Source organism: Callorhinus ursinus, unplaced genomic scaffold, assembly GCF_003265705.2.
Source record: "Callorhinus ursinus isolate GAN/ISIS: 27379988/994484 unplaced genomic scaffold, GSC_fseal_2.0 scaffold4, whole genome shotgun sequence".
Taxonomy (NCBI): domain Eukaryota; kingdom Metazoa; phylum Chordata; class Mammalia; order Carnivora; family Otariidae; genus Callorhinus; species Callorhinus ursinus.
Window position 1 is genome coordinate 112,143,472 of NW_027397066.1, and position 25,733 is coordinate 112,169,204.

The window sequence follows — 25,733 nt, forward strand, 5'->3', positions numbered from 1 at the left end:
CAAATATTTTAGTATTACCAAACTTTCAAGTGGTTTCCAACATTTCCCAAATACAAAATTGTGGTGGCAGACATTATTTTACATATAGCCTAAGTAATGCTGCTTTTAATTCCATTAGCTTGATTTCTAGAAGAAGGAATGCAAGATTTGAGAACAGTTTCCATTTGTACAGGTATTAACAGATTATTTTCTCAAAAAACTGTAGCAATTCACAACTCCTACAGAAATGTAGAGTGTTCTTTTCCCCCCACCTTTATCAGTGATAAAGTGTTATCATTCTTTTTACTGTGATAATGTGTTATCATTCTTTTTAATTTCACTCAAATATCAAAAAAGGAGTACATTATACCTCAATTATTTTGCATTTTTTTCAATAGTGCTTATTTGGTTGGTCTATCTGTATACTAGTCATAAACTGTATTCAGTTTTCTACCAAGTCTTTAGTATTTTTTAGTATTTTATTAGACACTTGTAAAAATAATGCATAGTGCATATAACCTATTATTTATCATATATGCTGCGAATATTTTCCCTGATTTTCATTGTCTCAACAATTTTTTAATTAAAAAAGATATTAAAAGCATGTCAGAAAATATATCTTACTCAATTAAGAATTGTATCATAAAATATACATCTTTTATAATTATTTTGTTTCTTTTCTTTTTTCCTTTGTTTCTGATCTAGCTTTGAAAGTTCATGTTATGTTAAAAATTTAAATTGTATTTTTTTGTTTTATTGTTTTAGAATTGTGGTGATTTGGTGAAGAAGTTCATAGGAAATCGAGCACATGCTTGTAGTCCTACATTTTATAACCTGCTTTAAGAAGTCCGTAGTAATTCCTAGGAAGGGAAGAATATTCGCAGAGAAATGTACTTCCTTGGGGAAGTATCCTGACACATTTGTTTGCTGGTGCATGGCATAGCACGTGAGTTGGCTTCTGGAATCTGTACATGTATGTAAGACATATGCATAGCTTGGTTTTCAGACTTCTGTTCTAACACTTTTTCTCTAAGAAACCAGGCTTCACTAATTCTTGAAAAAGCTGGCAAATTCCTGCCCCTAGATGGCCTCTACCTGCATAACTTCCCTTGAAAAATCAAGCTTCTCCTTCTCCAAGGAACAATACAAACAAAAACAAACAAATGAAAGTTTGTTTTCCTGTATTATGTTGTTTGTGTATATGGCTTATCAACTTTTAACATATTTTAGTAGCTTGATAACTTCAGCTGTATCTCAGATATCTTGATATTCACTATGTTATCTAGAATAGTGTCTTATAGAATAAGTCAAACGGGAAGGAAGTGATTGCATACATAAATGGTGCTAACTACAGTGCTGACAATGGGATGCAGAATAAAGTGCTATCCACAGAGAGAGAAAAATTTTCTTTCTATCATAGGGAAAGGCTGCAATATGCATGTTGCTCATTCTGGAGGGTGGATGTATGTCCATTTCTTTTAATTTTAGCTCTTGCTTTCTCCTGTTCTCATTGGACACTCCTAGAAGTGGATCATATGTTTATTAATAGTAATGGCTATGCCTTCCATGCATAGAGTGTTTTATGATTTTCAAAGTGCTTTTTACATATATTACAACTTCTTATTTTTACAGCAGTCTTGTGAATTAAGGAAAGAAGCAGTTTCTGGCCCATTTTTATCAGCCATAATAAGAAACAATTTTAACTGCAAGTTCAATATAGCCATTCATTCAAATAGTCCAAATATTGAAAAGACTGCTTTATCTTTTCATTTTAAAAGATGTTTTCTGTGGCTTTGGTTATAAATCAAAATATGCTACTTTAAAATCCTGCATAAATATGCACTAACTGAGAATTCTCTATTCATTTTTTATCACAAGAGTAACAAAAAGGTCTAGACAAATTAGAGTTCCAAGAAGTATAAATGCAATGAATAAATTAATGCTGGCATTGATAGATGAGGGGGAGAGCAAAGGAGTTGCATTGTGCAGCTTGACTGAACAACTTTGTTTGTGAGAATATTTGTAAGGTCAGGGAATTGTTGTTTGGAATGTACTAGAGAATTAAAAAGAATAATGAAATTGATTCCTCATCTTTGAGAGTGTTGGCTACTGAATTTTAAATCTGCAGAGGTAGGTCTCAGATATTCCTGTGCATGTCAGTTCCATCTCATAAAGAAACATGAGGAGAGCCAATATATTGATACTGTGAAATGCTGTTCCTTTTATCTTTCCAGGAATAGTTTAGATCAGAATAATCACATGAGGTTTGAATGTGTTTTAACATATGGATGGACAATTCTTCCTTGAAACACAACATAGACCTGTTTCAAATGGAAATCTGTGATGGGAAGTTGTTCTAAACCACCAGTTAATCGTGTTGTATTTTACTGGGGCCTCAAAAATAATGTAGATAAATGTGGGAAATTGTAGATGAATTCATCATGCGTGATTGCAACTTTCATCAGCTTGTGTGATTTTTATCTAGAATGTTAATGGTTAAAAAAAGGAAATCTGAATTTATTTTTCCATTTTCTTTATCCCAAGGCATTCTATGGTATCATACCACCCCCTCTACTGTGCTATCCAAAAAGTTACCAGACATGAGAACTGTTGTTTGCCTGTAATTTAAGTCCATATTATTTCCCCTGGGAAATTTTAGAAATGCTGGGTGGGATGTCTGAAAATGGATGGGAAAAAATCTGGTAGAAAGAAATTTATAGAAAGGAAAAACAGATGACCTCTTATATCTTTGCCTTTTTTGATCCCTAAAATTCAATGATAGCCTAATTTATATTTACTCTCAGAACCAAATAATAGAAACTTTTTGACCTCACATTAGTTACAAAGTTGAGGTTTTTAAAAAATCTCTACTTGAAACTGTTTTTCACTTATTGATGTCATTGAAGCATTAAGGGCACGGTTGCTGATTGAATAATGGGAGATTAATAGTTTCCCACTTATTTTTTATTTGATTCTTTGTAAGTAAATGAATCAAATCAACATTAATCCTAAACTCCTCTGGGTAAGAGATTTGTATTTAACAAATATAATTTTTCCCTATAATACAATATCTCAATTTTAAGTTATTTTGAAGAACATTAGAGTTATAATGCTTCAAAATATGGGACTCTTTCCATCATCTTCCAATGAATTTCTTCCTTTTTTTATTCCTATAATAAGACAAAATATGCTATTGATCTTTAGATTTTACTCTAATTACTTAAAGGTATCACCTGGTAGAGTGCTTAAAGAGCTGTTGTATATAATATGGCTGATGTTTCTTAAATGGCTACTATTTATCATGTTTTCTTATAAGAAATTTATACAAACTGACATGTATACATTTTTATGACAACTCTGTGATATAGTTCTTCTCTGATTCTCAAGTTAGAGCTAAGGAAACCAACAGAGAGAGAGATTTGCTCTAGGTCACTCAGAACCAGAATTTGATCCCAGACAGCCTTGTTCAGAGGTCCTATTCTCAACCACAGCCCTACTGTTGCCACTGCATAATGTTACAAGCTATAAGTTACATATTTTACACTATTTGCATAAAGTGGTTTTTTTTAAGGCTTATTTGTTTATTTTAGAGAGAGAGCGAGAGAGTGTGTGTGTGTGTGCATGCCTGTGCATGAGTGTGGGGAGGTGGAGAGAGAGAGAATCTTCAAGAGAATCCCCACTGATCATGGGACCCGAGATGGGCCTGGATCCCATGATACATGAGATCATAACCTGAGCCAGAGTTAGACACTTAACCAACTGAGCCACCCAGGCGCCCCTATTTGCTTAAGTGCTTTAGTTATAAATATTGTGCTTTGTGTCAAGGATTCAAATATTAAAAGATATATAGCTGGATCAAAAGGTATTTTGATCACTTCAAAACTTGTTTTTTTGTTTTTTTTAAGTTTCGATTTGCTCTTCATTTCAATGGAGCAAGAGGTCTACCTTGCATTATTTACCTCCATACTTTCAGGACTTTAGTTTCTGCCACCTGTTTACCTTTTCCTTTCTTTCTTTCTTTTTTTCCCTTGTTTCTTAAAAGCTGGGGAGTGGAAGGTAGGGGTAGAAAACTTGAAAGTTAGGGAGTATACTCAGATATGGGAAAGTCATACCTCCCTTGCCACACACACTCACACATACACGCACAAACACACACACACTGAATTCATGCTCTGCACCAAGTTATTTCTATATTCTTGATTCTGTGTTCAAGCAACTATGTCATTTAATTGTAGATATAGAAAAATTAATCTGGTTTTTATGGAGAATGGGATTCTGGACCTTTAAAAGGAAAGAACAGATTACATTTTCTTTGCTTCTAGGTAGTGTAAGTGCTGTGACAGAGCCTCACAAACTTAAAGGGCGCTTTTATGGGAGTACTTCTGAAGGTCTTAAGTGGGAACCTAAATCATATACCTATTCCTTCTTCTGCCTGTTTCTGAGCAAAGTTGTTCTACTCTCTGAGGCACGGTACCAAGTAGGAGCTCTGGGATGTGTGCATGTACTAGGGATAGGATTTAAGTAGTACATACTCACATAGATTTATTCTTTAACAGTTGAATTTCTTCTTGGGATCACGAATTCTGTCCGAATTCTGAATTTTGGCAATGCAGACCAAAGTACCTTCTTTCAACCATCTCACCATGAAGTTTTCCTCTGCTAGGACTATATACTTTTGGTATATATTATAGTGTGACATCAGGCAAGTGATGGCTTTTATTGTATTTCTAGAACCTAACACGGTATTTAACACATATCAGGTGGTCAAAAACTCCTTATAAATGAAGGATGCATCAATGAATGATGTAAGGCATTTTGTGAAAAATTTAGCATATTTGACAAAATGGAAATTGTTTTGACCTTGGTATCTGAAGGGACATAGCTGTCACATTTCCTCAATGAAAGGCTTCATGTATAATTGTTCCAAAGGTTATTTCTAAAGTATACAGGAATACTTTAAAAGGTAAAGCATCTAATGAAAATAAAATGGCTTCAGTATACCCAGCTTTATGGTTTTTGAGAAAATTATTAGTAAATTGGAATATATGCAGATTAATTCACATGATTTTTGTCTGACAGGAGTTAACACTGATTAATGTAACTACGTGTTTACCAAATATCAGAAATAAATCTTCCTGCACTTAAACTTGCTAAGGCATTTGTAGTTTTAACCAGACTAAGAACTGGTGTCTTGACTGATAGGATAGTCCTCAGGCTTCTGAAATCCATATCTAACAACAACAACAAAAAATTCTGTGTTAAAAGATAAATTGAAGCATATTAAAAATTTTAAAGTGTTTATTTTAGCAAAAATCAATTCAAATTGGGAACCATCCAATCTAGCAGATAAAAAGATGCTCAAGGGGCTGTACAAAATAGAAGACTTTTAGAGGCAGAAGGGAAGAGGAACAAGGAATTATAGTAGGCAAGAAGCAGGTTGGTTATTCTTATAGGGGATGACGAGGGTCTATCAAGCAGATTACCTAACTAGTGCTGATCAGGAGATTCCTAATTGGCTGACCAGTGTAAGATTACATTTCCAGGAGAGCTGAAACTCTAAGTCTTACTTTGTTAAAATGGGGCTTAGCATAAGCGACTCCATTCTGGACCTGTTGTTTTTAACACTTGCAATTGATTTTTTTTTAATGGTTAGAAATGACTATCTGAAGTCATGAGATAAACACTACTATACTAGAATGTTTAAATAGAAAATTTAAAAATTGCTAAGGGTATTCTAACATGAGTTACTAGTTTCTCTTCATTAAGAAATTTGTGATAAACCTTATCCAGGGAAGTCTCAGGAACTTTTTTATTGAATCAGATCTAGATCCTCTGCCATGACTCTCAAACTTCATGCCACCTATGTTGATTGCCACATTTCTGCTTCAGGAATTTGTATGTTTCCATTTCTTCTACCACTCTACAAAATATTGCCTGACAACTTCACCCGTGCTTTGCCCCATGGATTTGGGTTTATGTTACAGTCGACATCTCTGTGACATAATGGCTTTACTATCTGGCTTTGCTTTGGTTTTGAAAATCCTTTAGGATATTTACTCTCATAGGCTTCAGCAGTCAAATATTAAGCTCCTTTGATGAAAACTGATAATTTCTGCTTTAAGTATGAACTACAAATAGAAATACTATAATCAACTTTATTAAAGCTAATGGTTTAACATGAGTAAACGTCCAAAACAGTAGATTACAATGATGTCAAAAGTGGTTTTATAGTGTTACTTTATGTCACTGACACTGGCTTCCTCTCATTAATATTTTCACAGAACATCAAAATTACATGAAGCTTTTAAATCTTAAAAGTTGTCTTCACAAGGAAAAAGATCTGTAATTGTTTATGGTGACAGATGTTAACTGGACTTATTGTAGTGATCATTTCACAACATGCACTAATATCAGATCAGTATGTTGTACGCCTGAAATTAAAATAATGTTGTATGTCAATATTATTGACATACAATAATGCCTGAAAGTGTCATTCAAAAATAAAAATAAAGATGGTTTATAATGGAAAAAAATTATACAAAAATTTTTAAATGTCATTTAATTATTTATTTTCAAGAGCAATGTTAATGATATAGATATGTGAATAGATAAGGGAAATTGTCTCTCCTTTGTTTCCTTCTTCATATAATCAAAGTATCAGAAAGAACATCTCAGTATATAAGACTTTTATTGTGGAGCAAGTAGGCTTTGAGAAAACTACTTATAAACATTATTTTAGGAAATAGCATAAAATTCTAAGATGATGAGTTTTTTGAGACCAAAATCACCTTCCCCTAACTCACTTAAAATAAAAGTTAAAGAATAACATTACATGGTAGTCTTCATATCTGTAATTGAATTAATAGAATTCTCAAAACTTATTTGACCATTGGCGACAGTAATTTTATTAATATTTTGTTGTAGTGGAGTGGCAAGCCGCTTTCTGAGATGCTAAAAGAAAATATCTATTAAGCAGGCTGTATTTTTAAATTTTGATCTTAGATTACTCTTCTGCAAGAATAGTAAAAAGCAATGATAATACCAAGAAAAACAAATTCTTTATATTCCACATGCTGGTGAGAAACAGATGCTTAGTATCAGTAGTATATCTTTATAATATTTAATATTTATCTTACATTTAAAGATATCTAAACTACTTTTCTTTATTTGTTTATACAACACCAAGATATCCTGTTTTAATACCTTTAAAGCATTATTAATATACATTAATAAACATTATTGCTTTACTATATGTCAAATGTATCTGAAAGGAAAGTTAGCAAAATCTTTGCTGAGTCTTAGTAGATAGGAAATCAACATTTCTCCCATTTTAGCTCTTTCCATCAGTTGATCAATGTGTTATAAGTGCTTTTCTTTACCATACACTTAAGAATGATTGGAAGTACTGAATATCATGGTGTGAATAGCTTTTACTTTTAGGTATGAAAAAAAATTGATTTTCACTTGTCCTAAACATTCCAAAATTGTTAACACTTTCTGAAGCAAAAGATGACATAGTAACTTACAAATTCTGTTAGAACTTCTCAAAGTGTATTAGATACTAGCCATCATGTAATATCAAGGCTAAAAATTACAATTCATAAACAGATTATATCCCTCAATGACAAGTCCAATTTAACTAAAAAATGTACACAGATGCTGAATATTTATAATAAATATGTGTTTTCTTTATATATATATATATATATTCAGTAGTGTTATTTCTACAAATGAAGCTGAAATATTTCTAAGCTTTTATAATAAACCTTATCCAAAAAGATGTTAGAGGATGTCACCTCTCAACTCAGTGGCTTCATGTAGAAGAGAGTTCTGAATTTCTAGTATAATGATAGGGAGTTGTATTTTATAGATTCATAATTCCTAACATGGCTGGCATAGAACATATTTAAATTTGAGATATATTGCCATAATACCTCATAAGGGTGATGATGTTTACAAATAGGATATATGAGTAAATGTGCCTGACTGGCTCAGGATTTCACCAAGACTTTATCATCAGCTCATCAAAAGACTCTTCAGGTCTCATTTTTTTTTATCATGTTATGTTAATCACCAAACATTACATCATTAGTTTTTGATGTAGTGATCCATGATTTATTGCGTATAAGTGGATGGAACTTCAGGTCTCATTTTTAATGATCATACACCAAAAATTAAATATGACAGAATACAATTCCAGAGAGGCTGACCTACCTAAGGTTATAAAATCAGTAACAGAATCATTTTTATTAGCAGTATTAGCATTTTAATATTATTATTGCTTTTAAGTTGCAGAGCTAGTATTCAAATAGTGGCTCTTACAGTACCCATAATTTCCATTAGGAGAGATATTTGAGGAACAAGCAAGTGCTCTCAAGGAAGTCTTAAGTATGGAAAATAATTCTGTTCAGTCCTCTTATGACACCTTCTCAGTGTGTGTGTGTGTGTGTGTGTGTGTGTGTGTGTGTAAAACAGTGAAGGGGTTGAACTGGGCACCTAGAATAATGGGGGACAAAACCTATGCAAGCTGAATTTATTTCAATGTATGGAAAAGTCTCACTAAAATCAATGATTGTCCCTTGGGCTGCATTAATTTCTAGCTCATTGTCAATTCCTATAGGTTATAAACTTATAAATATCTAGGACAATAATTTCCATTTTCCATATACTGACAAAATGTTGTTGCATCATTTTAATATATTCCAAATTTGTCAGTAATAAAATGAGACAATAATTTTATTTTGATCTAGGTGTTTAAATAAGTAGTTCACAATTATGAAAACTTTATCACCAGTGGTGTATTAGTCAGGGTTCTCTAGAGAAGAGAACCAATGGGATGTGAGTATGCATATACAAAATGAGATTTATTAGATGGAATTGGCTTACATGATTATGGAAACTGACAAGTCCACATCTGTAGGGTAGGCTGGCAGACTAGAGATCCAGCAGAGGTGATGTTCCAGCTTGAGTCTGAAGGCTGACTCCTGTAGAACCAAGAACCAATGTTATAGAAGTCCAAAAGCAATACAATGGAAAAATTCTCTCTTGTTCCAGGGAAGCCAGTCTTTTTGTTCTAACTTTCCTTCAATTGATTAGATAAGTCTCCCACCCATTATGGAGGGCAGTGTTGCTTTACATAGTCTCCATCAATTTCAATTTAATCTCCTCTGAAAACAGTTTCACAGAAACCAACAGAATTATTTTTGACTAAATATCTGGACACATTCTGTCCTAGCTAAGCAATACATAAAAATAACCATCACAGATAGCAATGCTGCTCTTGTTGCTACGCAAAATACTTATTTGATATTTATTAGAGAATGGCAAGTGGAAAGAGAATGTGTTTGAAATGCTTATTTAAATGAAATATTATATTTTTACATCCAAACTTTTTTTATATGTGGATGCAGACATCTAATAACTTCAGTTTTCATTATATTTGTGCTAAGATTTTACAAGTTGAATTGTATAGTATTTAATTATACATTACTTTTTAAGTTTCTCTTTTTATTCTATCATTGATTTAATTTTTAAAAATATACACATATATGCAGTTTAGATTATTTGTTAATTAACTTTCAGCTTAGTAAATGGGATTTTGTAAAATATTTATTATAAAAAGAGGGCATTGGATCTACAACGATTAAGAGCTATTGAGATATCATTATATTGCACTGATACATTTTTGGAAATGTATCTAGACAGTCCTTTCCAAGTGGAGAAGTTAAATACTCCAAAGTGATGACTCCTAATGAAATTTCATGAACTTCTTTTGTGAAACAGATCATCAGACCAACTCAAGCATTTGTTAATTTTTTTTCACAATTGTTTTGAACTGACTAGTCAGTTTTTCTGTTATTGGATTTTTACTTTATGGCTAACTTATCTTGCAAAGTATAATTCTATCATGGATTTACAAGCATTGTAGCTTTCAGCTGTTTTTTAGCCTTTGGGGGGGATATCTACTGTCTGTGCATAACATAACTGTAAGAATGTTATGAGATATTACATGAGTTTGCTCACATGTGTGGCAGATTTCAGATACTCAACAAACATGCTTTCTTTTCTTGGACAAGTTTTTAAAATATGATTATTTGATTCTTTATGTGCAGCTAAGGTCAGATGATTAGTTCTTGTCATCGAACATGTATATAAGTGAGGTCTATCACTACTGGGCCGAGGAGAGAGTATGCTTTCTCTACTTTCTTCTTTTCCCATCACTGGAAAACTTGGGAGTTACATGCTAAAGATGATGAAATACTACAACATGGAAGGAATTTGGGTCCCTGAATGAACACGTGAAGCAGAATCCCCTTCCCTGCCATCTTCCTCCCAAAATTATTTTATTATGATGTGAATGAGCCAAAACATTTATGATAAGTCATAGAGTTTTACATTTTTTTTATGCCAAGTAGCATATCCTGACTAATTAATATACATGTAAGCACTTGTCACACTGCTAGGCATCAAGTAACCACTCAATAAATGATAGCTGTTATCAACACTCTTAAAGTCAGATGATAAAACACATTCTCTGTTTCAAATATGCCTGCAGATAAATCATGTTTTTTACCAGAAATGCTATCTTGTCTGTTTTTCACAAAGTAATTACATTTATGAATATAAATGAATATTTCTGGCATGTCCCAGTTCTCCATTATTGTATGTTTAAAAGAAAGTCATATATCTTTTTAAAATTTTTTTATTTTTATGTTAATCACCATACATTACATCATTAGTTTTTGATGTAGTGTTCCATGATACATTGTTTGTGCATAACACCCAGTGCTCCACGCAGAACTTGCCCTCTTTAATACCCATCACCAGGTTAACCCATTCCCACATCTCCTCCCCTCTAGAAGCCTCAGTTTATTTTTCAGAGTCCATCATCTCTCATGGTTCGTCTCCCCCTCCAAATTACTCCCCTTCATTCTTCCCGTCCTGCTAACTTCTTCTTCTTCTTTTTTTTTTTTTTTTAACATATATTGCATTATTTGTTTCAGAAGTACAGATCTGTGATTCAACAGTCTTGCACAATTCACAGCACTCACCATAGCACATACCCTAACCAATGTCTATCACCCAGCCACCCCATCCCTCCCACCCCCCACCACTCCAGCAACCCTCAGTTTGTTTCCTGTGATTAAGAATTCCTCATATCAGTGAGGTCATATGATACATGTCTTTCTCTGATTGACTTATTTCACTCAGCATAACATGCTCGAGTTCTATCCACGTCGTTGCAAATGGCAGGATGTCATTCCTTTTGATGGCTGCATAATATTCCATTGTGTATATATACCACTTCTTCTTTATCCATTCATCTGTTAATGGAGGCGTGGGGCTATAGCTCAGTGGTAGAGCATTTGACTGCATCTGTTGATGGACATCTTGGCTCTTTCCACAGTTTGGTTATTGTGGACATTGCTTCTATCAAAATTGGGGTGCACGTACCCCTTTGGATCCCTACATTTGTATCTTTGTGGTAAATACCCAGTAGTGCAATTGCTGGATCATAGGGTAGCTCTATATTCAACTGTTTGAGGAACCTCCATACTGTTTCCAGAGTGGCTGAACCAGCTTGCATTCCCACCAATGGTATAGGAGGGTTTCCCTTTCTCCGCATCCCCACCAACATCTGTCGTTTCCTGACTTGTTAATTTTAGCCATTCTGAGTGGTGTGAGGTTGTATCTCACTGAGGTTTTTTTTTTTAATTTTTTATTGTTATGTTAATCACCATATATTACATCATTTGTTTTGGTGTAGTGTTCCATGATTCATTGTTTGTTCATAACACCCAGTGCTCCATGCAGAATGTGCCCTCTTTAATACCCATCACCAGGCTAACCCATCCCCCTACCCTCCTCTCCTCTAGAACCCTCAGTTTGTTTTTCAGAGTCCATCATCTCTCCTGGTTCGTCTCCCCCTCTGACTTACTCCCCTTCATTCTTCCTCTCCTGCTATCTTCTTCTTTTTCTTTTTTCTTAAAATATGTTCTGTTATTTGTTTCAGAAGTACAGATCTTCTCACTGAGGTTTTGATTTGGATTTCCCTGATGGCGAGCGATGTGGAGCACTTTTTCATGTGTCTCTTGGCCATTTGGATGTCTTCTTTGGAAAAATGTCTATTCATGTGTTCTGCCCATTTCTTGATTGGATCATTTGTTCTTTGGGTGTTGAGTTTGATAAGTTCTTTATAGATTTTGGATACTAGCCCTTTATCTGATATGTCATTTGCAAATATTTTCTTCCATTCTGTCGGTTGTCTTTTGGTTTTGTGGACTGTTTCTTTTGCTGTGCAAAAGCTTTTTATCTTGATGAAATCCCAATAGTTCATTTTGCCCTTGCTTCCCTTGCCTTTGGCGATGTTTCTAGGAAGAAGTTGCTGCGGCTGAGGTCGAAGAGGTTGCTACCTGTGTTCTCCTTTAGGACTTTGATGGACTCCTGTCTCACGTTTAGGTCTTTCAACCATTTGGAGTCTATTTTTGTGTGTGGTGTAAGGAAATGGTGCAGTTTCATCCTTCTGCATGTGGCTGTCCAATTTTCCCAACACCATTTGTTGAAGAGACTGTCTTTTTTCCATTGGACATTCTTTCCTGCTTTGTCAAAGATTAGTTGACCATAGAGTTGAGGGACCATTTCTGGGCTCTCTATTCTGTTCCATTGATCTATGTGTCTGTTTTTGTGCCAGTACCATACTGTCTTGATGATGACAGCTTTGTAATAGAGCTGGAAGTCTGGAATTGTGATGCCGCCAGCTTTGCTTTTCTTTTTCAAGATTCCTCTGGCTATTCAGGGTCTCTTCTGGTTCCACACAAATTTTAGGATTATTTGTTCCATTTCTTTGAAAAAAGTGGATGGTATTGTGATGGGGATTGCATTGAATGCGTAGATTGCTCTAGATAGCATTGACATCTTCACAATGATTGTTCTTCCAATCCATGAGCGTGGACCGTTTTTCCATTTCTTTGTGTCTTCCTCAATTTCTTTCATGAGTATTTTATAGTTTTCTGGGTACAGATCCTTTCCCTCTTTGGTTAAATTTATTCCTAGGTATCTTATGGTTTTGGGTGCAATTGTAAATGGGATCGACTCCTTGATTTGTCTCTCTTCTGTCTTGTTGTTGGTGTATAGGAATGCCATTGATTTCTGTGCATTGATTTTATATCCTGCTACTTTACTGAATTCCTGTATGAGTTCTAGCAGTTATGGGGTGGAATCTTTTGGGTTTTCCACATACAGCATCATATCATCTGCAAAGAGTGAGAGTTTGACTTCCTCTTTGCCGATTTGGATGCTTTTGATTTCTTTTTGTTGTCTGATTGCTGTGGCTAGGACTTCTAATACTATGTTGAATAGCAGTGGTGATAGTGGACAGCCCTGCCGCGTTCCTGACCTTAGGGGAAAAGCTCTCAGCTTTTCCCCATTGAGAATGATATTTGCTATAGGCTTTTCATAGATGGCATTTATGATATTGAGGTATGTACCCTCTATCCCTATACTCTGAAGAGTTTTGATCAAGAAAGGATACTGTACTTTGTCAAATGTTTTTCTGCATCTATTGAGAGGATCATATGATTCTTGTTCTTGCTTTTGTTAATGTATTGTATCATGTTGATTGATTTGCTGATGTTGAACCAAACTTGCGGCCCAGGGATAAATCCCACTTGATCATGGTGAATAATCCTGTCAACGTACTGTTGGATCATACTGGCTAGTATTTTGGTGAGAATTTTTGCATCCATGTTCATCAAGTATATTGGTCTGTAATTCTCCTTTTTGATGGGGTCTTTTCTGGTTTTGGGATCAAGGTAATGGTGGCCTCCTAAAACGAGTTTGGAAGTTTTCCTTCCATTTCTATTTTTTGGAACAGTTTCAGGAGAATAGGTATTAATTCTTCTTTAAATGTCTGATAGAATGCCCTGGGAAGCCATCTGGCCCTGGGCTTTTGTTTTTTGGGAGATTTTTGATGACTGCTTCAATTTCCTTAGTGGTTATAGGTCTGTTCAGGTTTTCTATTTCTTCCGGGTTCAATTTTGGTAGTTGATACATCTCTAGGAATGCACCCATTTCTTCCAGGTTATCTAATTTGCTGGCATAGAGTTGCTCATAATATGTTCTTGTAATTGTTTGTATTTCTTTGGTATTGGTTGTGATCCCTCCTCTTTCATTCATGATTTTGTTGATTTGGGTCATTTCTCTTTTCTTTTTGATAAGTCTGGCCAGGGGTTTATCAATCTTGTTAATTCTTTCAAAGAACCAGCTCCTAGTTTCGTTGTTCTGTTCTACTGTTCTTTTGGTTTCTGTTTCATTGATTTCTGCTCTGATATTTATTATTTCTCTTCTCCTGCTGGGTTTAGGCTTTATTTGCTGATTTTTCTCTAGCTCCTTTAGGTGTAGAGTTAGGTTGTGTATTTGAGACCTTTCTTGTTTCTTGAGAAAGGCTTGTATTGCTATATACTTTCCTCTCAGGACTGCCTTTGCTGTATCCCAAAGATTTTGAACAGTTGTGTCTTCATTTTCATTGCTTTCCATGAATTTTTTTAATTCTTCTTTAATTTCCTGGTTGACCCATTCATTCTTTAGTAGGATGCTCTTTAGCCTCCATGTATTTGAATTCTTTCCGACTTTCCTCTTGTGATTGAGTTCCAGTTTCCAAGCATTGTGGTCTGAAAATATGCAGGGAATAATCCCAATCTTTTGGTACCATTTGAGACCTGATTTGTACCTAGGATGTGATCAATTCTGGAGAATGTTCCATGAGCACTAGAGAAAATTGTGTATTCCATTGCCTTGGGATGGAATGTTCTGAATATGTCTGTGAAGTCCATTTAGTCTGGTGTTTCATTTAAAGTCTTTATTTCCTTGTTGATCTTTTGCTTAGATGATCTATCCATTTCAGTCAGGGGGGTGTTAAAATCCCCCACTTTTATTGTATTGTTGTCAATGTGTTTCTTTGCTTTTGTTATTAATTGCCTTATATAATTGGATGCTCCCATATTTGGTGCATAGATATTTACAATTGTTAGATTTTCTTGTTGGATAGACCCTTTAAGTAGGATACAGTGTCCTTCTTCATCTCTTATTAGAGTCTTTGTTTTAAAATCTAATTTGTCTGATATAAGGATTGTCACCCCAGCTTCCTTTTGGTGTCATTAGCATGGTAAATGGTTTTCCACCCCCTCACTTTCAATGTGGGGGTGTCTTTGGTTCTAAAATGAGTCTCTTGCAGACAGCATATTGATGGGTCTTGTTTTTTAATCCAATCTGATAGTCTGTGTCTTTTGATTGGGGCATTTAGCCCATTCACATTCAGGGTAACTATTGAAAGGTATGAATTTAGTGCCATTGTATTGCCTGTAAGGTGACTCTTCCTGTATATTGTCTGTGTTCCTTTCTGATCTATGCTGCTTTTAGGCTCTCTCTTTGCTTAGAGGACCCCTTTCAATTGTTCTTCGAGGGCTGGTTTCGTGTTTGCAAATTCCTCTAGTTTTTGTTTGTCTTGGAAGCTTTTTATCTCTCCTTCTATTTTCAGTGACAGCCTGGCTGGATATAGTATTCTTGGCTGCATATTTTTCTCGTTTAGTGCTCTGAAGATATCTTGCCAGTCCTTTCTGGCCTGCTAGGTCTCTGTGGATAGGTCTGTTGCCAATCTAATATTTCTACTATTTCAGGTTACATATCTCTTCTCCCAAGCTACTTTCAGGATTTTCTCTTTGTCTCTGAGACTCGTAAATTTTACTATTAGATGTCGGGGTGTTGACCTATTTTTATTGATTTTGAGAGGTGTTCTCTGTGCCTCCTGGATTTTGATGCCTGTTTCCTTTCCCACATTAGGGAAGTTCTCTGCTATTATTTGCTCCAATATACCTTCTGCCCCTCTCTCTCTTTCTTCTTCTTCTGGGATCCCAATTATTCTAATGTTGTTTCACCTTATTGTATTGCTTATCTCTCAAATTCTGCCCTCGTGGTCCTGTAGTTGTTTATCTCTCTTTTTCTCATCCTCTTTATTTTCCATCATTCGGTCTTCTATATCGCTGATTCTCTCTTCTGCCTCATTTATTCTAGCAGTTAGTGCCCCCATTTTTTATTACACCTCATTAATAGCCTTTTTTATTTTGACTTGGTTAGATTTATTTCTTTTATTTCTCCAGAAAGAGTTTCTCTTATAACTTCCACACTTTTTTCAAGCCCAGCTAGTATCTTTAAAGTCATGATTCTGACCTCTAGGTCCCACATCGTACTAATGTCCATATTGAGTAGGTCGCTGGCAGAGGGTACTACTTCTTGTTCTTTTTGCTGAGGTGATTTTTTTCACCTTGTCATTTTGCCCAGAGGAGAATAGATGAATGAGAGAACAAAATGCTAACAAGTTAACAATGTCCCCAGCAAATATACTCTATACAAATCAGAAAAGACCTGAAACCAGGGGAAAAGAAAGGGAAAGAAAGAAAAAAGAAAGAAAAAAAAGAGAAAAAGATAAAAATAAACAAAAACAGAACAAAACAAAAAAAAAAACAGAATATGATCAAATATGATTAGGCTAGTGCATATATCAGTGCCACACACTAGATTTTGGGCGTACTTTGTTCTGTTAGAAGAAAGTGCCTCCTAAAATTTTAAAGGATGAAAGACTCCTATGTGTACAAAAGAAGGGTTGATAGAATGAAGGGATGGACGATGACTGTAAAGATGATAATTATAAAAGATTTTATAGAAGGAATTGATAAGATAAGAAGTTGTTTGAAAAAAGAAAGAAGTTTTTAAAAAAAAGAAAAGAAAAAAAAGGGAGAGAATATGATCAGGCAGGAGACTAGACCAAAGCCATACACTAGTGATTTAAGGTATATTTTGATCTGTTAGAAGAAACTGTATCTCAAAATTTTAAAGAGAGAACAACTTATATATATATGCCAAAGATAAGGGTAACTACTATGAAGGGATAAAATATGACTCTAAAAATGAAAAATAAAAAAATGTTTTTTTTAAAAAGAGATTGATAAGATGTTGGTTGAAAAAGGGAAAAAGAAAAATTCAAAAAAAGAAAAAAACAGTTAAAAAAATCAACTTTGAAAAACTAATGAATCATGGTAAAAAAGCCATGAATTCTATGTGCAGTATTCCCCTACCGCTGGATTTCTCCCGTTCTCCTTGATGGGTAAACTTGGTCTTGGCTTGCTGGCTGTTCCTGCTGATCTTCTGGGGGAGGGGCCTGTTGCCGTGGTTCCCAAATGTCGTTGCCGGAGGCGGAATTGCCCCGCCCTTGTTGGTCCCGGCCAAGCAAGCTGCTGGGGTTTGCTCTCAGGAGCTTTTGTTCCTTGCAAGCTCTCGGCACAGCTTTGGAAGACCAGGGTGAAAATGATGGCCTCCCACTCTCTGCCTGGAGGAGCTGAGAATTCGGGACCCTGCTCCTCAGTGAGCCCCCAGAGAAAAGCAGTCAATCACTCTGGTCTCCCCAGTCTCCGGCTGCACTCGTGCTCACCCGGCCTGTGACCGAGCGTTTCTATCTCTGGCACCCGATCTCGTGTGGAGTCTCCAAACCCAGCAGACCCCTGTGGTGCGCTCCCGCGCTGCTCCTCCTGGGGGAGAAAGGGGAGTCTCCCCAGCTCTGCCGCTTGTTGGGTCCCTGCTGGAGGAGCAGTAGCCCGACTGGGCTGCGGATCACAGTTTATGGCAACCCCGAGCTGAGAGCCCGCGCCTCGGCTCCGTCTCTGCAGCCGGCTTCCCCGCTCCGATACCTGGGAGCTCTGCCACATTCAGGCACTCCCAGTCTTTCTGTGACCCCGAGGGTCCTGAGACCACACTGTCCCATGAGGGTTCCACCCCCCGCTTAGCCACTGCAGCGACGTCCCTCAGCGGAGTCAACTTCTTAAAAGTTCCGATTTTGTGCTCCGCGGCTCTAGCACTTGCCAGAAGCGGCCGACGGAGGCCTCCTCCCCCGCCGTCTATCCTCCCAAATATCGCCTAGGATTCACTTCTCCGCACATTCTACCTTCCAGTAAGTGGTCACTTTTCTGTTCAGAGAGTTGTTGCTATTCTTTTCTTCAATCTCCTTTTGAGTTCGTAGGTGTTCAGAATGGTTTGATCCCTATTCAGCTGAATTCCAGAGACCAGACGAAATCCAGGTCTCCTACTCCTCCGCCATCTTGCTCTGCCGCCATATATCTCCTTTAATGATAGTTAGCTTAATCTATTTCAGTAGCCACTAGCCACTATGCTGCATTCCACAGTTTAGAACTAGCATTTGTTTTTCTTTCTGGTGTTTTTTCATTTAGTCAACACATATTTAGTGGGTTACTACTATCTGCTAAACACTCTGCTGGATTTCTTTCCATGATTGATGCCATTCATTGTTTACCAGAGATTACCCGTTGCTTTATTTATTGAATGAATGCATTTTGAGATGTATTTTTCTTTTTTGCATAGAAGAATGTGCTGAGCTGGTGTCCTCCAAAAGGTAGTTGGTATGATACTATCTGAATTTTTCTCTTTATTTAGGTGTTTTTCTTTTGATTTTAAAATTGTGAATGGTATTGAATATTCTACAATCTAGCTTATTGTATGATTAAAAGTGATGATTAAGAAGGCTTGGGAATAAGAAGCAAATATTTCTCTAGGTCAAAACACACAAAAAACTAGAAAGTGCCCAACTGAGTCATGATTGCAGTGCCTGATCATGTTCCATTTCATCAACACATGTTTGAGATTGTGCAGTTGACCCTCAGGTAGATAATTATTGGTATTCTATTTTATTAGTATTTATTAAGGAGCTGGCAGAAAAAATAGAAATAACTAATACTGCATACAAACATCCACTTCTCAGTAAAAAAAAGAAAACTAAAAATAATTTTTAAAAGATAAATTAATAAATAACTAAGTAAGTAAATAAGAGTAACATTTGGGGGAATAAAAAAGTCATTAAAACACCATATTCCTCAGAATTGAGAGAGGATAAAAGTTCTAAATATGTTACTAATTTTAGGTAAAGTCATTTACATTTCTACCTGAAAGTTTTTTAAAAAAATATATCATTTTGCTTGGATTTTCTAATTCATGCTAGAGTCTAAGTAAGCTAGAGTTATTCATCTTTTCAATGACATTGACCAAAAAAATCTTTATCACTGAAATATTCATCATTATAAAACATTAGATACTTTCTTTAGTGTGATAAAGAGTGACAGAGCATATGAATAGAAGGTTGATTGTAATAGGAATGACTAATGTAGCATCTAGTTAAAGTATCTAAGAATGTATTTTACTAACACCAGAAGACAACCTTTAAAAATACATGCTATTTATTTCATTGGAATAAATCTTGCTACAGGTATAGAGCCTATGTCCATTGTGAAACATGATTTAAAGTTAATTTAAGTGGTGTGATCCTATGAAAGTGAATTAAAATGTTATCAGTAATCTGGGATTGATTACTAGGTATGATAAATGGTCTATATGTCAGATTGAAAAAAAATCTTCATTGAAGAGTAAACTTTACTTGTACATAGGGTAATTTTATATGTCTTTTCTTCGTTATTATAAAAGATATGCTAAGCTGATGAAATGACTAGCTCATGTTCTAGGATTGGGCACAGGAAAACAAGAAGCAAATAAGTACTGTCATTATGATGACTTTAGAAATTGTGATGCCATTATCAGATACAACTTGAAAAGAGAGAAAAATGAATTTTCATATTAATATCTAATATGAGAGATATATTTACACATATTAATAGCCCCAAATTAGAAAAATACATATAAGTTATTCAATCATTTTAAGGGCTGCTAATATCACTAAGCACAGTGTAGGGAGAGGACTATGTAATCATCTTCTTTGGTTTACAGAGTCATTGACAAATGACTGTTAAATGGACTCTCCATGTCCATCAATGTAACAGACAAGAAACCAACCATTATTCCTAATAAATCTCTACTGGTCTCGAGAGCTGGGCAAATAGAAATGGTAACCTTGATGATTTTAGACGGTGTAATTGCTTTCTTAGTAATCAACTTCGAACTGCAAAGACATTTAGAATTAAATTTATAAAAGTTTAAGTCAATAATACTCATAGTATTGATATTTTTGAAATAATTAGTATTTAAAATATTTGTAATGTTTAACAAAGTGTAGCTTATTAAAGTAAAAATCTTCTAATTATAATTCAAAAAATTTCAATTCAAAATAAATAATTTCACATTTGATTTAGCCTTGAATTCTAAGTTGAAATGTTACTAAATTTGTATACAATATTTAAACATTCCAGAGGACTTTTAGATCACATAGGTGCTGGGGTTATTGAAGAGTATACAATTTGATGTGGGAAATTAGCGTGTAAGTAGATCATTAAGTGCAAATTTGTAACTTTTTTTTAAAGATTTTATTTTTTTGAGAGAGAGAGAGAATGAGGGATAGACAGCACAAGAGGGAAGAGGGTCAGAGGGAGAAGCAGACTCCCTGCCGAGCAGGGAGCCTGATGTGGGACTCGATCCCAGGACTCCAGGATCATGACCTGAGCTGAAGGCAGTCGCTTAACCAACTGAGCCACCCAGGCACCCGCAAATTTGTAACATTGAAAGCATTTCTTGTTGCCAGTTTATATAAATCTTTGTTTTGCTCTCTTATTTATTGATAGTTTAATTTGGCACATGGTTAATTGAAGGAATATTGACATATTTGATACAATATATTATAATCTTCATATTAAATGAAAGAACATTTATAACAGCATTTATTTGGTGAGAGTAGTTCTGGCCTGAATATAGTGGCATAAAATTAGCATTTCTTTCTCTATTTCATACTCACAAGAAAAATGAGAAACAAATTTCAGAACCAGCTAAAATACAGACCCTCCCCCGCCACGCAAAAAAAGGGGATTATGTCTGCTAAAAGTAGTGGAGATGGATCTTAGAGCGTGCAGGAAAAACTAGAGCTAAGACACAGAATAAAACTCATCCAGATAATTCATAGGAATGAGCCATTAATTAAGGATGAGTGGCACACAATGAACTAAAAAACCCTAAATTTCTTGTTTGTAGCAATAAAAATGTGGATATACCAGTTAATTGCAAGGTCTTCTCTGGACCCACTGTGCAAGAGGTACGAGAGGCCAGGTAGGTATCACTGAGCTGTATATTCTCCCTTCTTCCACATCCCTTCCTCACCCCCTTTGTTTCTAGGAAGGCTGACACTTTTGTTCTGTATCAACAGGACAATTTTGCCTTCTGTGATAAGGTTTAGCTAATGGGAGGAAGTAGTGGGGTCTCTTATGGCAGGGTAGAGAGAGGATGGACATTTTATCTTCACCCTCTCCCTAATAGACTGCTTAAATCGACCCAAGTTTGCAGCTTTTACCAGAAAGCCCACTTCCACAAGGCTCCCTTTCCCTTCAGGCACAGAGGTGTTCTTGCTAGCCCTGGGTTTTCTTACCTACTCTTGATTCCCCTAAACAATGCCACACCCTTGTAAATATTTCCTTCATACCTATTTGAGTATTCCTTCTCTTCCTATTCAATCTTCAATGATTCTGAAATTTATACGAAAAGTAGTTTTGGACATAAACCCTAAAAATGGGATTTAGGAATTGAGATAGTCACATGTTTGAGGAGAATTGAGTTTTTGAAGAATGGGATTAAGACACTGTGGTGAACCTATATGGGGCTGAGAATCCTTAATTATCCCTGAATACTGCTTATAGAGAAAAACATGTCTTGTCTCCCATCCGATATTTTTCTCTGCATAAATACATTCTAATGGCTTTAACTGGGACCCTTGTCTCACAAAGGGATGTCAGTCGCCCTTAGCACCTACTCATCTTTCAGCTGCTATAAAAATTAAATTTCAGCATATCTCAGACTGAGAATGATCCAAAAGAAGACGTCTATATTTGAAAGAGTTGCAGAACTTTACCAATTTGTGGTGGCAGGATACTGGGGATCATTTAGGAGAGTGGATGTTAAGATTATTAGGCTAACAAAGAGGAAACAAAGTCTTGTCTTAATGATGTGAGATTTAATGTGTTGGCTTAAAAAGTTGTGAGTGACATTAATAGGGTCTCTAGGCTGGTTAATTGAAGCTAGGTTCAACAATGAGGGTCCAATTTATGCTCAAGAATATCCTACTCAACTCTATTCTATAACGGGGTCTGAAATACTTTTCCTTCTGCAGCATGCAGAAATGTTGAAGAAACTAAGAAATGCATTGGGGGAATGGTAGACAGAAGGGCACCATCATCTCTGAAAGTCTCTGGCTTTATTTTTGTTCTTTCTAAGCAGGAGCTGATTATGGGAGGTGTTGCAGTGGAATTGGACTCCCTGCCTTCAGTGGAAATAATGAGCATTCTAAGAAACAGGAGCCAGTTGGTAGCACTTAACCTTCAGAGAGGCCAGTAGAATAAATGGTGGATGAAATTACTGTAACCAGGCCACAGAGACAGATTAGTAATCAGAGTGTTTTGATCAGCAGAGAATTGTGAAGAAGACTAATTGATTTCAGGGTCTTCAGGATGGGAACAGATGGGGAGCCTGAAAAGGTGCTCTTTGGAATATATAATTAGAAAAATTCTTGGTCTGGTGGGAAGAATCCTAAGTCAAGTCAACACTTGTGTGTGCGCTCTCTCGCTCTCTCTCTCTCTCTCTCTCTATCTCTCACACACACACACACACACACACACACACCCTTAATAAGTTAAAACAGATTAACACATTCTTAATAATTACAAAATTATCAATTAATCCCCCAAAGCCAGCATTGTTTTAGTGAGTGAACACAAACATTATACCCACTAGAGTCAGATCAAGACAAGAATGTACACCACCAGCCAATTAAGTAATATTACTCTGAAATTACTAACCAATATTTTTAAAACAGAAAAAAATGAGAAATATAAAACATGAATAGGGAGAAATTTTTTTTAATTCTGCAGAAGATATGATAGTATACTTAGAACTGAAAGGATTGTACAAATTTCTGTTACAAAATAGAAAAATGTATAAAATAATAGTACAAAAATCATATAATGACTATATTCATATGCACAACAGCCATAGTAGAAGAATTAATTTCAAAAGTAATAGGAATATGTCAAATAAGTTCAAAATGAATTTAAAAACCTATGTGCAGACATTATTAAGAAGCATAGAGTACACTTGAATAAATGGAAAGGCATTTGGTAGACATTCAAAATATAAAATATTTTGTTTTCCTTATTCAATTCACACATTTAAGGTGATGTCAATAAAAATATCAGCAGGGAGGTGATATCACCAAGATGGTGACATAGGTTGTTCTTTTTTTTTTAACATTTTTTTTAAGATTTTATTTATTTATTTGAGAGATAGAGAGCATGAGAGGGAAGAGGGTCAGAGGGAGAAGCAGACTCCCCGCTGAACAGGGAGCCCGATGCGGGACTCGATCCGGGGACTCCAGGATCATGACCTGAGCCGAAGGCAGTCGCTTAACCAACTGAGCCACCCAGGCGCCCAACATAGTTTGTTCTTGACTTTGCTCTCCCTCATAAGAAAACTAACAACTATTTAAGAAGAAGACAGCACTGAGAGAATTCTAGAACACAGGTGTGAGGCTAACGCACACCCTGCACCACAGACTGCATTTGAAGGGTAAGAGAAGTGGCTATGTGTTGACCTAATTGGCCCTTCCCCAGGACAGCATAGCACCATGCTGAGAGGTCTCCACCAAGCCTCTCCTTTCTCAGGGGGCCCAGCCTCCTCCCCTCACTTTGTGGAAGCCCCTGCTCTGATCTCATACCACCTGGATTGCAGGGAACTCTTTGGGTCTCAACCACTGGGAATCTGACTGCGATGGAGAAGAGGGTAGGGACTTGCAACAACCAACCCACAGATCTTGGCAGATTGAGTTCATACCTGCATCGCCCAAATAGTGATCCCAACCAGTGGTTTTGCTCATCTGGAGAACCATATTGGGGTGCACTCTAATCAGGGAACATGGTGGAGTGCAGATCTACCTGCCCTATTTAGAAACTCAAAGGAGTTTTGCCATCTCCTGTGGAAAGTGTCTTCCAGCCCCATCTGTCCGGAAGGGCTGGAGACAACTCCTGGAGGCAGTGCAGCCCAGAGGCACTCAAACTGAGTGACAGGCAAGCAGAGCTGATTGCCTCTGAAGCAAAGCCAGTATTGGTAGTGGAGTGTGTCTGTGCTATGCACTTGGCTTCCTAGCCAAGGTTGAGGGTGGCTCCCAGCCCCTCCCAGTGAGAAAACCAGCTTGGAAAATTGAGAGTAGCCTGGATTGACCCCTCCTCTTCCACCAGCCAGGGGTCTGGTACCTAACCCCACCAGCAGTGGGAGTGCCTTCAGGACCCTCTGATCAGAAGACAACTCCTGGAAGCCATGGTGCCAGAGATGGGTGGGTGGACCCTATAGTTTACAGAGCAAAGCTGGTGGCCCCATTCAGTGGGGGAGCTTAGGGTTTGAGTCAGCTTGAGTTAAGACAACAAAGAACTTTACTGGTTTTAGAGTAAAGCTTTACTGCTCCTGGGCAGGGAATCTAATTCATAGCCCCATTCATCTCTGAACACAACCGTCAGCCTATCTGACTAGGGAACCTAACCTGAGCACATGGGTTGCTGCAGAGCCCGTTCAACAGCTCTGCATACAGCAGCACTTGAAGAGAGACCACAGCCCATGGCTTCCCCCATCTGCAGAGCAGAACCTCACCTAACCAGGGAATTCAGTGCACACTCTGGCCTGATCTGGATCCCCAGACAACGAGCCATACAGGCCCTGGATCTTGTCCTGCTTCCCTGCCGGCACAAGAAGCTAAGTCATTGTCCCATTTACTACTGAATATAATACCCAGTTCTGACCATCTAGTAGCCCCAACCAGAGAATCCAGGAAAGCATGGAGCCCATCCTGCAGCCTCACTTGGATAGGGAACCAAGCCAGCAGTGCTATCCAACTGTTCTCAGTCAGTGGTAACTCCTCCCCCCCACCCCATCCTCAGAGTTCAGTTGCCTAGCCCCCAAATAGACATAATAGCAGTCCTAACCTGTCCCAAGGACATTACCAGAAGACATACCCAGAAACCTTAAGTGAGCTGACTGGTGGAGAACTTTTTGCAAAAGCAACCCTGCAGTCTGGAAGAGAAGCTGAATTGCTCAAATGCACAGACACCAACATAAGAAACCAAACTTTAATATCCATCAACAGGTGATACAATAATTATATTATTGTATATATAGGCTTTCAAAGTAAATAGGTTGGGGGGGCACCTGGGTGGCTCAGTTGGTTAAGTGGCCAACTAGATTTCGGCTCAGGTCATGATATCAGGATCTTGAGATTGAGCCCTGGGTCAGTCTCGGTACTTAGCGGGAAGTCTGCTTGAGATTCTTTCCTTCTCCCTCTGCCCCTCCCCTCACTTGTGCACATGCTCTCTCTCTCTCAAATAAATAAATAAATAATGTTTTCTTTAAAAATTAAATAGGTTGGAAAAACAAGGAAATAGTTTGTTTTGAATATATTATACATATATACAGTATAGCAACATATTAAACATACATCAATACAGTGGTTCATATACAATCATAAATCCTCATGGCTTAAAATTGTATTTTGTTCACATTTTGTAGGACTCGGGAATTTGGGAATGGATTTACTGTGCCCCTTGGGGTTTCCCTCTGGGCTTCCCCATGGAGTTAAGCCAAATAGATGTTGAATGACTCTTTCTTTTTTTGTTTCTTTTTCTTTCTTTCTTTCTTTCTTTCTTTCTTTCTTTCTTTCTTTCTTT

General features: G+C 36.6%; 1 long non-coding RNA gene across 1 annotated transcript in view; it reads right to left on the minus strand.

The window, feature by feature from the left end:
* Nucleotides 1-25,733, minus strand: part of LOC141372503 (uncharacterized) — a 126,350-nt gene that overhangs the window by 56,075 nt on the left and 44,542 nt on the right. The window contains exon 3 of the long non-coding RNA XR_012377767.1: nt 8,866-8,963. This is a non-coding gene — a long non-coding RNA (uncharacterized lncRNA). The remainder of the gene's footprint in view (nt 1-8,865; nt 8,964-25,733) is intronic.